The sequence below is a fragment of the Muscardinus avellanarius genome (genome assembly GCF_963383645.1).
Source record: "Muscardinus avellanarius genome assembly, chromosome: 1".
Classification (NCBI taxonomy): Eukaryota; Metazoa; Chordata; class Mammalia; order Rodentia; family Gliridae; genus Muscardinus; species Muscardinus avellanarius.
Window position 1 is genome coordinate 199,582,447 of NC_137786.1, and position 16,069 is coordinate 199,598,515.

The window sequence follows — 16,069 nt, forward strand, 5'->3', positions numbered from 1 at the left end:
TAACAAAACTATGGTTTTAGAGATTTTCAGAGATATAAAAACTGCTGCACATAGTGCAATCAATCTACAGATTGTATAGTAAATAAGTAGCTAATATAAAATAGCATGTAGCTGGGTCATATATAAAAACACAATTTGACATGATATTGTGGGTTGTACCTCTTGGGGAATAGTCCTGAGATTGACCTATGCATTCTTAAAGTCTTATACATGATAGATTGTCATTTCTAGGCCATCCAGTCACATTTAATTTTCAGACCTAAGAACTGTTTATAACTCTGTTTTTACAATTATGATAGTTTAAAATTTGCTTTTTTAAAGCTATAAATTTGAGTGTCATATTTATCAAGCTTACCTATTTGCACTCCAGTTTATGAGCAGAGGTAAAGATATTTGCTAAAATATGAAAAAAGTATGAAGAGTAGCATTACATCTAGCCATTTTTAATAATTTCATTCCATAGAGAAGCTGTTAATTTCTAAAAATAAATGCCATTGCAATAATTTAACATCAATCTTTGATCTACTATTACTGGTTTTTTTTTTCAGTTAAAATAGGTATGCAGGTAGAATTAATCCAGAACTACTTTATGACATTAATTTGGTAAACATTGCATTTTCCTTAATGAGTATATGTTTTGTATGTATGTGTGCATTTGTATATGTGTGTCTCTAATTAAATGCCTGTATAATATTCACAGCAGGGAAGAATAATTGCATACATATTCATTAAAATCCTAGTTATAGTGCTATTTTTATATCTCAGATTTTAAAATTTAATTTGTAAATTATTGTTTAATAGATACACATTGCAAAATAGAATTAGCATTTTTATCAAATGTTTCTATTAAAGAGAACAGACACAAGATATGAAAGCTAAACCATATTTTAAAAAATATCTTTGCAATTATTTTTCACTTTATTCAAGATATTTTAGTAGTCTCTAATCAACCAAAAATATGTTTTGACTAATTTTCTGTTTATAGCTTATCAATTGTAGTTGCATTTTCTAACACTTCTACAAACAATGTATGAAACTGTTATTCTACTGTCACTTCCAACATTAATTAGGGTTCAGGTTTCTTTTAGTTTTGCCAGTACTCATAACATACCACACCTTATTTTATTTTTTTTTTCGGTACGGGGGATGGAACCCAGAGGCATTCGACCTCTGAACTACACCCCCAACCCATTTTTTTTTTTTTATTCTTTATTTTGAAACAGGGTCTTACTGAGTTGCAGAAGGCCTCACTTAGTCTCTGAGGCTGTCCGCAAACCGCAATCCTCCAGTCTCAGCCTCCCAAATGCTGGGATTACAAGCATGCACCACCACGTCCGGATCCCTTATTTTAATTTTAATTGACAATCTCCTATCTGCTTCTGAAATTTAGTTTACTTTATTTGTTTATTTTTTATGGGGCATTGTAGTCATAAAGCTTAATGGAGTACAAGATGGAAGAAGCATACATGCACACATCACTTATTTAGCCCTTCCCCAATTACCACCCCATTTTCTTCCTCCTCCCTCCTTCTCATGTTTGACAGTGATTGATTTGTGATTTTTGTGAATGTACATCATGTACATTAGGGAATTTCCCTCTTCTCCCTTCCCATCTTCCTCATTTGCTCATTGATCATTTTTTCCTTCACTATGGGGCACATTTATTTGAATTTTTTCACGTTCACTTTCATTTTTCCTTTTTTTTTTCCTTCACTATGGGGCACATTTATTTGAATTTTTCACTTTCACTTTCATTTTTCCTTTTTTTTTTTTTTTTTTTTTTTTTGCTGTGCCAGGGATGGAACCCAAAGGTATTCTACCTCCAAGTTACACACCCAGCCCTATATTTTTTTTATTCTTTATTTTGAAACAGGGTCTCACTGAGTTGCAGAAGGCCTCACTAGGTAGCTGAGGCTGTACAAGAACCGTGATCCTCCTGTTTCAGCCTCCCAAATACTGGGATTACAAGAATTCACCACCAGGCCTGGCTTCATTTTTCCATTTTTAAATGATTTATGTGTCTTGGTAAGATTCATGTTCCTTTTATATAACTGCAAACAAATCGTTTCTGTCTACAATACATATTTTTCAGGCTTCTTATTTATCTCTTCATTCTGTTTAAGTATAATAGTAAAATGTAAAGAATTTAATAGTTAATATTAGCCTATCTTTCCTCTCTAACTTTGTTTTACTAACACACAGTGAGCATCTGGGTAAGATATGCTATTTGCTTGATATGCTTTTATTTATTCATTCTGAATTCAGAAAATGTTACAGAAGAAATAGTATTTGATATGCATTCATTCAAAAAATGTGAAGAGTTTCAGCAATGAATTAAAGATATCTCTAGATAAAAAACAATTCTAAAAAAACACTGAGACATTAAAAAATACATTCATCCCATACTTTCATTTTTATAATAAGTAACTTATTTTATCTAATACTTTCAAAACTTGGTTTGAGTTTTGTCATGTGAACATTATCTTTCCCAAGTTTCTAGGTGGGATTAGAACCATGTCTATAGTTTATATCAGTAAAATAAACTTTATGTACTCAAGAAGTTTTTATACTCTATGATCATGTTCCTACCCCCGTGGTAATTACCACCTACTGGCTCTCTCCTTCTACCAAATATCCACTGCTTAAAGGATACTTATATCATCCTACATTTCTTTCATCTGTAAAATCAAACACAGAGAATTACAATAAATGGTTAGTATATGCTACTGAAACAAAATTGGATATATTTATAAAATTTTGAACTGGTTTAATTATACTGTAAGATACATACATGGAACAGCAGACTCTATATACTTAATGAAGCTATGTTACTAGAAGTCTCATCTTCCATTCAGGAAGTTGAGACTTGATCTCACAAATAATTTGAAGACACTGATATTGAATAAGTAAGGCTTATCATAATTCATAATTTATTCTACTTTTCCAGTAGACTATTATCATCATGAATTCTGGGAAACCTAAAGATAAAGAGATTGAAACAGATCTATTTTACCCTTCTATCATTTCACTTGTTCTCCATGCACCAGCCAGGTTTTAATGCAGATCCTAATATGTATGGTAGTCAATACAGTGGCCTTTTTACCATGATCAATTCTTTTTTTTTTGTTTGTTTGTTTATTTGGAAAACTCCAACTATTCTGATATTGGCTTAAATAGCAGCTCATTAAGAAGCTCTCCATTATTTCCTCCACATCAAATATTCTCTCAATTCTAGATTCTCAAAATGGTACAGACTTCTTATTTTGTAATATATATATATATATATATATATATATATATATATATATATATATATATATATATTTGCGGGTCTGGGATGGAACCCAGAGGCATTTGACCTCTGAGCTATAACCCCTGCCCACTTTTTTATACTTTATTTTGAAACAGGGTTTCACTGAGTTGCAAAGAGTCTCACTAAGTAGCTGAGGCTGTCCGCGAACCGTGATCCTCCGGTCTCAGCCTCCCAAATGCTGGGATTACAAGTGTGCGCCACGACGCCCGGCTTATTTTGTAATACTGAATAATGTAATTTTTATGCTCTTTGTATGTGTTTATATTTTATATTATTTATCTATATATTTACATATAATCACGAGTTTTATATAGTGGTTCTATAACTAGATAGATACATTGATTGGCAAATTTTGTTCTGATAGCATATGTCAACCATTCTATTGAATGCATGAATGATGACCAAGACAGACATCTGAAAATAACTTTTTTCAACTTGTTATACACAGCTATATTTAACATGGATATGGATTATCTCCAACACATTGGATGAAATATTATTGATATATAGACTGTCCTGTTGTTTTACAAGCAAATAAGCAAAGGTTCAATAAAAGTACCAAAGAGACTCATTTTAGTATCAGAAGTCTTTCCAATTTTTCTTCTTTTGCAGACAAAAGTGCTAATGGTCACAGGGACATTCTGAAGTGTGCCTTGTCTGGTAAAATGACCTCTCACTGGTACTGATGAATTCAGAAACACCTTTCTAGGTTGCATTCTTGTTTCAGAATCCCTGGTGACCTTTTGTTGCCAAAAATAGCTAAAAGCCTACTGATGAATCCCTGATTTGAAAAGAAATATACCAAAGGATAACAAAGACATTTACAGGTGTTTGAGCAGCTGGGGAGCATCTCTATAAACAAAATTGCATCTTTCTATCACATGTTCAATTTTTTATCAAATGTGTTAATAACTTTATTTGAGTTCTTAAATATTTTATTGTATCAATTTGTGTGTGGAGGGGTTACTGGGAATGGAACCCAGTATCATTTTGTAACCCAAGTTACACCACCTGTCCTTTTTAACATTTATTTTGAAATAGTTTTGCTGAGGCAGGCTTTGTGGACCTGAAATTCTCCTGTTTCAGCCTCTCAAATACTAAGATTATAGGAATGCATTTATTTATATAAGAATAGGGCTGTCTGGCATGCTTTATTTTTTATCAGGCTATGAAAGTATTCAAATTATATACACTTATTATTCCATATTAACATTATTTTGTAAGCCATGTCCAGTGGTGCACACTGTTGTGTCTTGAATAGGTATGGGGAAAGGTTAATGGTTACTCTCGGGTGGGTGGAGGCTGATGGCTGTCTACAGTGATCTCTGCCTGTCAATAATCCTAGTCAGGTGACACCATGGCTTCCCAGAACCTAGTGAGAAGACCAAGCTCACCCTGAACTGATCAAGGAAGAGGAGCTCATGGGGATTTTACATTCAAAGATAAAGCTTTTCCATTTGTCTTATTTGAATCAAAAAGAAGACAATGCACCATTCCCCATTGTCCACACCTGGGCAAGGTACCATATACACCTGTAATTTCAGTACTTGGAGATTAATATGAGAAGTGCATATTCAAGGCCAAAACAAAGCAACTTAGTGAGACCCTTCTTCAATTTAGAAATAAAAAGGGCTAGGGGTATAGCTCAGAAGTAGAACACCCCTGGGTTCAATATCCACGTCTATGAACAGAATAACCAAATAGGTACCATGATTTCACACAAGGTTTGAAACTCAAACAGCATCAGAAGAAGTCAGACTGCAAAGGCATGGGTTTCACACAGAATGCATTATCTCAGCAGTGGAGCACAGTGTAACTAGTGTAATCATCCTTTGAAACCCAATACATTCATACCACTCACCACACATATTGACTGCTTTTCATCCTTCTTTATATAAAGAAACAGAATGTCAGAAAAAAGATATGTATTTTATCAGCATGCAAAAAGAGGATGGCACGATTCCAAAAAAGTTTAAATAGAGTATGTACTTTAAACTATCTCTTATGTTATTTCTTTGTTTTTCCCCCCAGGGTAAAATTTGCAAGTTCTGAAATATGTCACCCATTTCAAAAATTAAATATAAATATGTTATTTTGTTTTTAATCAGATTAATCTCATATTTTAATCAAATTAGTCCCTACAGCTTCTAAGTATCTTTGCATGTATATTCTATTTCTTTTTACTTTTTTACTTTTTGCAGTACTGGTGATGGAACCCAGGGGAATTCTACCTCCAACCTCCACCCTCAGCCCTATTTTTATTCTTTATTTTGAAACACGGTCTTATTAAGTTGCCGAGGGCCTCACTAAGTAGCTGAGGCTGGTCACTGAATCTGTGATCCTCCTGACTCAACAGCAACAACAATAAAATAACCAGAAAAGAATAGATTATTTCATTTTATTTTTGTATATGTATTTATTTATTTTTGTACTGTGAAATGAACCCAGGGTTGTTCTACCCCTGAGCTATACTCATTTTTAAAATTTATTTTGAAACAGGATCTCACTAAGATCTCAATAAGTCCCCACTAAATTTCTGAGGACGGGATGAACCTGTGTTCCTCCTGTCTCAGCCTCCCAAGTACTGGGATCACAAGTATGGGTCATCACACTCAATTAATTTCATATTTAAACATAAGGGAACTCACAAAATTTTGTGAGTTCTGATCAAACACTGAGAATCAAATATGTATCCAGCACCCAGGTGCTGGCACAAAATCCCGAAAAGGATTTTAGACATAAAACTGCTTCACCTATAAATTAGTAAGACAGTAAAAGACAATCAAGTAGCAAAAAAAGAGCAAGATCTTTATCAGATATCACAAAAGATTATATTAAAATGGCCAATAATCACTGGGCATGGTGGCGCACATTTGTAATCCCTGCACTTGGAAGGCGGAGACAGGAGGATCGCGCAGGTTCGAAGCCAGCCGCGCTGGCTTAAGAGACCCTGTTTCCAAAAATAAAATAGGTCTGGGAGTGTAGCTCAGAGATAGAAGGGCTTCCAGGAATCCCAGTACCATCACAAAAAAAAAAATTAATCTAAAAAAAATGGCCAATAATCATTTTAAAGGTGCATGATACTCTTTAATTATCAGAAAAATAGACACTGAAACCACAGAGATAACACACTTTTTATCAATTACTTTAGCTAAATATCCAAAAGACTGAAAATATTAAGTGTTTATGAGGATATCTAGTGAAGAGAACACGTGTGTATTTTTGGTTTTGTCACAGGAGAAGGGGAGTTCCAGTGACACAGAAATGTATTTAGAAATGTATGAAATAGAGATTCAAGGGAGCATACAGGCCATTTCCAAAGTGAGACGAATGCACTTGAGGCTTCTTGGCTCTTTCATAGGACTTTTTTGAGAAGCAGATAGAAGGAGATAGATGACAATGACAATGGTCACAAGTTACAAGATAATTTAGGATGCTTTGATTATTAACAGGGTCCTACTGGGGCCTTACTATTTTCTTTATAGATATCTCTTTTGTTTAAACTATTCAAATATAATTACTAGTGCACTTCAAAAAATATGTTTTTTTTTTGAAGATTTAAAGAAGTTTATTAAAAAGATAGAAATACAGAAGATAGTTACAGCCACATGCCAGAATGGCATGGAGGGAGGGTGGTCCAAGCCAATTCACCACCCCCCAAATATGGTTTCTTTTAAACCATTTACATGTGAGATGGCTACCAGTGCTTAAGAAGATCACTCTTTTCTGAGACCTTTGTCCTCTAAGCAACAGATATTTCCCTGCTTAGTGATTCCTAGGTTGGATAAATTACAGTTGAATATATTTGTAAGTGAACTTTTAGTATGGCATCCAGGCCAAATTGCTGGGTCTTTTGTGTGGTCTCTGTTGTTGGATCAATAGACATATCCTCTCTAAGTCTAGTCAACAGAGCTCAGGAAAATTAATAAAGATGTATAGACTCCTCAAACATTGTGCACTAACAGGCCTTGCTAGTATATGTGTCGAGGGAAGAGGGGGTCAGTGATAGGCTTTCCTGGAGGCTTGAGGATATTGAGAAATTCTACTATAGGCTTCTGTGGTATCATGCCTAGGCATGAGAAGAGAGAAAGGAGGAGCAGGGATCTTTGCCAATTAATGGGAAATGAGGAAAGTAAAAGGCAAATTGAAAAGACAAATGGACAGTAGCTTTGAATCTAAAGCCTCTATGATAACACCACTCCCTGCTGCAGGCTGGGACCAGCTCCACTCCTCATCCTACAGCAGGTCACTCAGGACACATCCTGCCAGGTCTGCTGCTAGTCATGGAAAGCTGCTGTTCCTCCAGGCAAGACTAGAGTTCCTGGGAAGCAGCACTAGCATCAGTCCTCCAAGGCCAGAACAGTGGCAAAGAGGGAATGGCACTCTGCCCCACCAAAGGGACTTCGAAGACTCCCAAGAACTTCTGCTGGCATTATGGTGCCTTTTGGAAGTCCAGCCCAAAACCCCAGGGATATTTGAGGTCTTGAATGAACCATGGACAATCAAAGAAATCAAGCTTGCCCCCTCACATGGCCACACTATTTGCTTACAATTCACTAAGTTTCCTACAAAATGAAAAACCAGGATTTCCCAGGGTGCCGTCTTTCTTCCATGAGATAGTTCATATTTCACTGAGGTTGTGTCTCATCTCTCAGCCATTCAGCTTCTTCCTCTCTCTCACTAGCCAGTTCTTCTCTCTTTGTCTCTCTGATTGGCCAGCCAGTCAATACCTCTTTCAACTTCTGTTTTTCTGCCTTTCCCCCCCTCTGAGCTGGTTCACATTATGTTTCTCCCCTAAATAAACTTGTCTGTAGACCTATTCTTGTCATGGAATTCTTCTCCAGTTCACATCCCTGGCACAAAAAATTTCATATTAAATTTATATTTTCCTCATTCTTCCTTATGTCTCCATTGTATGTGTTACTTTTATTTCTTCTATTCTACCTCAATTATAGCTACAAGTTTAAATGTATTCTCTTCCCATGACTCAAAAGTCCCAATCCACAATACAGGTTCAAATATGATTATGGCAGCTTAAAAATAGTAGAAAATAGCCACCAAATATCCTACTGATGATACACTGAAATAAGTAAAAAATTTTTATTCATGTACACGAAAAATGTACATGTATAATTTACAACATCACTTTAATAAAATAAATTAAGTTCATAGCCATAGTGTTGAAAATTTAAATGCTCAACAATGATATTTATAATTATTTAAGGAACAGAAGAGTGTATTAGCTATATTTTAGGGTCCATTTGAAAGAAAAAATATAGGTACCTGAAAATGTACTGCATAATTAGACATTGATCGATTTGATTAATTACATGTGAATCATAGTCATATAGATGTTTACAAACATAAAAGTATAGTGAATAGTGAGTAGTACACTTAAGATTTGTTCATGTCATTGTATGCAGGCTACTGCCTCAAGAGTTGTATTGCATGAAAAAATCAATGAGATATTTTATAAGGGCTTCTAACAATAACATACTACACAAGACAAAATCAATAAAGTAAAAAAAAAACTTGTGGAAGTCAATATATAATAGGAAAGGTAAAATATAAAATAAACCAAAATGCTGTAACTTATGAATTTAATCAGTGTAAACCAATGAGAAATGATCAGTGTAACTAAAATTAACTTTGAAAGTGAAACATCATTTAAAAAACAAAAGTTAAAGCATTAAATAAATATATCCAATGAGAGAAAGTGAAGTTAGAAAAATCTTTCTAGGTCTTTAATGATAGAATTTTTAATTTAAAAATGAATATGCTAAAGTTTTACTTGACCTCAATTAAAATGGCAAACATTCAAAACAAAACTCACAGCAGGGTGTGGTGGCGCACACTTGTAATCCCAGCATTCAGAAGGCTGAGACTAGAGGATCGCAGTTTGAAGACAGCCTCAGCTACTTAGTGAGGCCCTCCATAACTTAGTGTGAACCTGTTTCAAAATAATGAATAAAAAGTAGGGCAGGGGGTGTAACTCAGAGGTGAATACCCCTGGTTTCCATCCCCAGACCTGCAATAAATAAATAAATAAATAAATAAATAAATAAATAAATACAAAATTAAAAACAAAACTCACAATAAATGATGGTGAGGATATAGAGAAGTGGAAACTCTAGTTAATTGTAGGTGGGTTTGCAAATTAGGGTAACTACTTTGTAAAACAGTATGGAGGATCCTCAGAAGAATGGAAATGAAGCTACCATATGACCCAGCAATACCACTTCTGGGTATCTACCCAAAAGCATGTAGACCAAACTAACAAATTAATGCATGAATACCTATGTTTATAGTGACACAATTTTAAATTTCCAAACTATGAAACCAGCCAAGATGTCTATCACTAGATTAATGGAATATGAAATTTACTTGGTCATAAAGAATAAAATTATGTCATTTGCAGGAAAATTGATAAACTTTTTGCCTAGTGGTACTAGTCAGTTACAAAAAGCAAAAAGTCAGATGTTCTCCCTAATATGCATAAGCTAGGGATAAAATGAGACATGGGAGAGACACCAGACAAAGGAAGAGAAAATAACTTTCTTTAGGAAAAAAAGAGGACCTAATCGAAGGAGATGGGAGGGAAGAAGAAGGAAACGCTCCAATGTACATGCTGCATATTCAGAAACATCAAAGTCAATCAGTGAGCAGAACATGAGGAGGGAGCAGGGAGGGGATGTGGTGGAAATAGGGGAAGGGTTAAATGAGTAATGTGTGCATATATATCTCTACAGTCCTGTATCTCATCAAGGTGTATGATTCTAGTGTACTAATAAATTTTAAAATAAAAATAAATACAAAAGCACAAAATTTCTGATTGCTATGTGTTTTGGAAAAGTAAAATAGAAAATGAAGAGAATTTATCAGAAAGACAAGTGAGATAATGTAAGAATATTAATTCCATTTTGTATGCTATTTTACTTTTAATATCTAGTACAATGTCTGAAATCTAATATGTGCTGACTGTTACTTGCTGAGTGAATACAGATTCCTAACACTGATATTTTATATATACAAAAGGAAAGTTCCCACAATTTTTAAATTTAACTTGAGGAAAAATTTAACTTAGTAAGCCTGGCATGGTGGTGAACAGTTCAGTACTTGAGAGGATGACACAGGAGGATCCCAGGTTCAAAGACAGCCTCAGCTACTTAGTGAGACCCTGTTTCAAAATAAAGAATAAAAAATAGGGCTGGAAGTGTAGCTCAGAGGTAGAATGCCCCTGGGTTCCATCCCTAGTACCGCAAAAAAAAGAAAAAAAAAATGGTACTTGAATCTCAATTGTCCTGTTGTGAACAAGGGTTGGAAAAGAATTTCCAAAACAAGAGTATGGCTACAGACTATTCTATTTAAGGAAAAACAGAAGTAAATATTCAGAAAATACTGGTCAAATCAAGGGAGGTAGAGAGATGTGAGAAAGGAGGGATGGAGGAAGAAGAGAAGAAGAAGAAGAAGAAGAAGAAGAAGAAGAAGAAGAAGAAGAGGAGGAGGAGGAGGAGGAGGAGGAGGAGGAGGAGGAGGAGGAGGAGGAGGAGGAGGAGGACGAGGACGAGGACGAGGAGGAGGACGAGGAGGAGGACGAGGAGGAGGACGAGGAGGAGGAGGAGGAGGGAGAAATGGCTGGCTGGCAGGAGATAAAGAGGAGCTGGTAAGAAATACATAGAGAGAAGATGTCAAGAGAAAAAGTGTTGCGTCCCTAATGCTCCATCCTGCAGAGCCCTGGGAAAGAACACACAAACGCCGAGTCTGTTGATGATGCTTCCTTCCTTTAATGCGCACAGCAGGCAAATATATATCAGCATCATAACCCCTCCCTCATCACTCCACCAACCCCAAGCTTCCCACAGCTAGGGCATGCACATTTCTAACCCTCTCATAGGCCGGCTGGTGGTAGCACAAGGCGCTGCGTCACTGATCATTCATAGGGTGCCTGATAGGGCTCACTGCGCAGGCTCAGGGCACCGCCAGCCTCGTGAGCCTTGTGACTTGGCAACATGCCTAGACGCTATCTTGAGCCACCGCCCCATCCCGGTCTAGCCGAGCGGGCCCCGACAAAAAAGAGAGGAGATGGCTGAAGAGACACAAAGTTTGACTGGTTGACCAGCAACTCTGAAGGAACTTGGGGTTTCTTTTACAAGAAACTTTAAAAAGGGTAAACAAATGGTAATGGTGGAGGTGGGGAAATTCTCCTGGACATTTCAAAGAGGGCAGGTGCCTGGGAATCTTCAAATTTACTTTCTACAAGAACATTACAAGCTATTTCTAGCCTGAGGTGAGGGCTGCTTCCCCAGTGATCCCAGTTTTAATGTGTTGTCATGCCTAGGCGAAACACCACATCACTTACCGTGCTGGTGATGATATAGCACACCTATCACTCCCATCATTACAAACAAGTGAGATAATCTATAGCATCCTAGCAGCTGCTGGCATACAGCAATAGTAATACAGCTTACATCTTTACTAGGTTTTCCCGGCTGAAGGCAGAAAAGTTGCCTAAACATAATAAATTACAGTGCTAATAAGTTAATAAGCAGAAAATTAAAACCATTGTGGTAATAATTTCTTACATTGTCTTCAAATTTTGAAAATGTAACTGCCATCTTTGGAATGGATGCCTTTATTAAAATACAGTATTTATAATTTCAGAAAGCAATAGCATTAACATTGTTTCTAAACAACAACAACAAAACCATGCCTGAAGTCTACATGAAAATGATGCTGTAGGGTACCCCTATGAGGAATATTATTATTACAAAGAACTGATATTAATAAATGAATCTTTTTTATACAATTACACCTTTCTCAATTTTCTTTTACACAAAGAAATCTTCTGAACGCATGGTGTATGCTGTACTCATTTTGCCAAGCATATCATGGATTTTTTTTGTAAACAGTAATGCAATTAATGTCAAGAGATGAGCTAAAAGTCTCTGAAAACAGTAAGGTGGTAACAAGAACACCACCCAATTCTTCTGTTAATAACAGAATGGTAGAGGTTTCCATAGAGATCTCTTAGAAGCATCACCAAAACTCATCAACTTCCAGTGGAAGTAGGTTCATTACTCTGGCATGGACCACTTTTATTTGAGAAAAAAATAACTGGTTTTGTGGCATTAACAACAGGGGTCTTAGTTTTGAAGAAAAAAGCCCTATTATGTGAAAATAGCATGAACAGTAAACTGTTCTGTGACATAAGTAGCTAGCATTAAGTCATAGAAGATTAAGCCTGTTTACATCTAGGAGTTAGAACAAAAAGTAACTTTATGCCTTTGTTATACGTTTTAAGCACGTTTCTCCTTACTTTAAAGTACAGAAATGTTCATAGACTATATCTCAGATATTCAGCATACGCAACGTGAAATGCATTCTTTTTTCTCTAAAAAACATATTTATTCACAGAAGGACTGAAAATAATGTGATAGGATTAGGTGACACAGCTTCCAACACAAAAGGAAAACTATGGGAGAGAAAGAATGACCATCACTTGCGCTGCCAACAAACCTTGTTTTGCAGAGCAATCCTTAAGCTTTGACATTATCTGGAGCAATTGTGTTTTTGAATGATGACTCTGTCCCCTTGGCTTTTATATTCCAAAATCTCATTCTGTCTGTGCAGTTAAAACATCTGTGCCCGTTGTTTTCAAACAACAATGAAGAATTCATTTGGGTTCTACACAAAGCCCAGCAACTTCTTTAGTTTTCCCTTTAGAACTAGGAAGATGGATATACTTTACACTTCCAACAGTATTAAATGATTTTGACCTGTGTTGAATAAGTCTTTAGTGGAAAGTAAGGGTTATTATGATTCAAAGTTAATCCCTTGAGCTATAACTCTCATCTACCACAATCATTGGAAATTTTCCCAATAATAACAAAATTCCCTTGTGAAAATCTACAAAGCCATTTTTGAAATAATTTCTATATTTAATTTATTTAGGTTCAATTGAATTCCTGTTATTTCATTTATTTTTCTTCTACATATTTTGGAGGTGTAAAAAAATAAAGAAGAAAGATGCACCAAGAACAAAAAATAAGGTAAAATTTAAGTAAGCATAAATGAATGGCAAAATTTGTATAAAGATAATTTTGTAAGGTTCTTTGAAAGAACTAAAAGAAGATGCTTTGCTTTACATTTGGAATAAGAGGGAACTGGAACCTAGTTGAGATACTGAACACATTCACTTATTCACTTTTTCACCCATTCAACAAATAAATGTTTATTATAATTTTACTATGAATAAAGCACTTACTGAGCACAGATAATAAGTAGATGAATCCATCTGTTATATCTAGCCTAAAGAAATTTAGTATAGATTGAAAAAATAAACATTATATTAATAATTTTACAAATAATAATTCAAGTACAACTGCAATTCAGGCCAAAATATTTCCATAATGCTATGATGCACTGAGACAGTCTTCTTGGTTGGAACAGACCTAGCAGTAGATGTTGCAGACCATAATAAAGGTATCTGTCTTGTGTCCCCTTGCATTTCCCTCTAGTGCAATTGTGCTGAAAAATTAATTTATTAAGCATATCTGCATCCAATACTCACATTTCTTCACCTTTTCTGTGAATAAGAGAATTAAAAAAATAAGAACTATCTCAAAAGTAAGTATATGGGCTTTGTTGTGCACACCGAGTGTTCCAGCTACTTGTGAGGTTTAGACAAGAGGATATCTTGAACCTGTTAATGAAAAAGAGCCTTGCTCTTTACTATCTCTGAAAAATAAATAAAAATACACTTTTACTTTAAAACAGAAGTCAAATTTTATGTTTAATACATAGTCTTTATTGTGACTATCTCAGTTCAGGTAATTGTGTGGTATTCTAAAAATGAAATGTCAATGTTTTCTTCCATAAATCTATATTGATGTAACAAGATGATGGTTCAATGTTAAGTGTGATCAATTCATTTCCTATCATTTTCAAACTCAGAAATGTGTGTCGTGCCTAATTATTGGTAAGGGGGATGGCAATTAGTTGTCAAAAGGAATAGTGAGGTAAAGTAAGAAAGAGGTAAATTAGAAATATCAAATGGGCAGTGATGCCAGGCTTGGTGGTGTACGCTTGTAATACCAGCATTTGGGAGGCTGAGACTGTTTCCTGGATAGCCTCAGTTACTTTGTGAGGCCCTCTGGAACTCAGTGAGAACCTGTTTCAAAATAAAAATACAGAAATAGGCCAGGAGGTGTAGCTCGGAGGTCAAATGCCTCTGGGTTCCATCCCCAGACTCCCCAACACACACACACACACACACACACACACACACACACACACACACACACACACACAAAATGTGGGCAGTGATTTTTCAATCTAAAGTAAGTTCCATTTCTAAGGTATATCTTGCTGGGCACTGAGAAGTGAAGACACCTCTGTACCAGCACTTGACCAATACCATAAACAGCATTCATTGTGACAGAGCTACACCTTTCTGAAAGAGAGACTTTGACGACTCCCTGGAATAACATCCTAACACCTTTTGGGAGGACCATATTAAATGACCATTCACAATTGGAGAAGAGAGCTCACTCCTTCATATATTAAGCATTTGCTCACAGTGAAAAGTTTTTCTGTAAAAGGAAAACCCATGCTTCTTTAGCAAATTGACTCTCTTGAGATGGTCCACACTTCCTTTAATGCGTCTTTACCTTAATAAATATGTTTTTTCCAGCCCTCTTCTCAACAAAACAAGAAAGTTATCATGGAATTTAATTATTTTATACAATGGGAAAGTGCCATGTCAGAAAAACTAGCAAAGTATAAAATAACAACTATTTGGATATAAAGGTGATATTCTACATACAATTGGAAGAATTAATACCAAGGGGAACTTTTCTATGCCACATAGGAATCTCATGTAGAAGACAGAAGCCATTTTTATAGAACTGTGTTATCCATGAAGCAAAACTTAATCTATGGTAGATCTCTATTCAAACCCTCACTAGGGAATCTTCATGTGTAAAGGTATGATGTTTGTAAGACTCAGGTAATGTAAGGTTACTAATAATGTCTACAAGTGACTAAAGATACTATAACTACTAGAGTACGAGCTCTAACATGAGGCTGAGCTCTTCTTTTTCTCACTGTCAAGTAACTATAGATAGATGATGAGCTCTGTTTTTACAAGCAATTATTTTTTAAATACAGTGCTTTCTACCTTAGTGGTTTACTTTACAAACATCATGTTATAAAAAGTCTATTTTGTTGTTAGAATAAAATAGAAACCTGCAACAAGAATGAAAGCAGTAATATATCTGAAAATAAGAAAATATTCATTAAATATTAGAAATCACTTGTTTGCCTCAGTATCTTTATGTTTGAAATAGAAATAAATTCAGCATTATGTGAAATTTTATGTTTTTTCTACTGCTACCCATGTCCTTACTTCAAACATGATAGTGACCTTCACTGTGCATTTACTATGTATCAGATAATATCTATTTTCCACACATTTATTCAGTAAATACTTATAAAAACTAGGAAGTACTACTATTATGGTCTTCATTATATAGATGGGGAAACTATCAGAGAGGTAAATAATTTGGGCAAGCAAGATTCTATAATTACTAAAATCCAACACTTGTTTATACACTTGTATTTTCTGGCAACCAAACCTGTAATGTTAAGTAACTTTCAGTCTCACAAATATTTTTTACGTTCATACCTTTGCCCATGAATTTATCATGGCCTGGGTTTTCTTTTTTTTTTTTTTCTTTTTTTCTTTCTTTCTTTCTT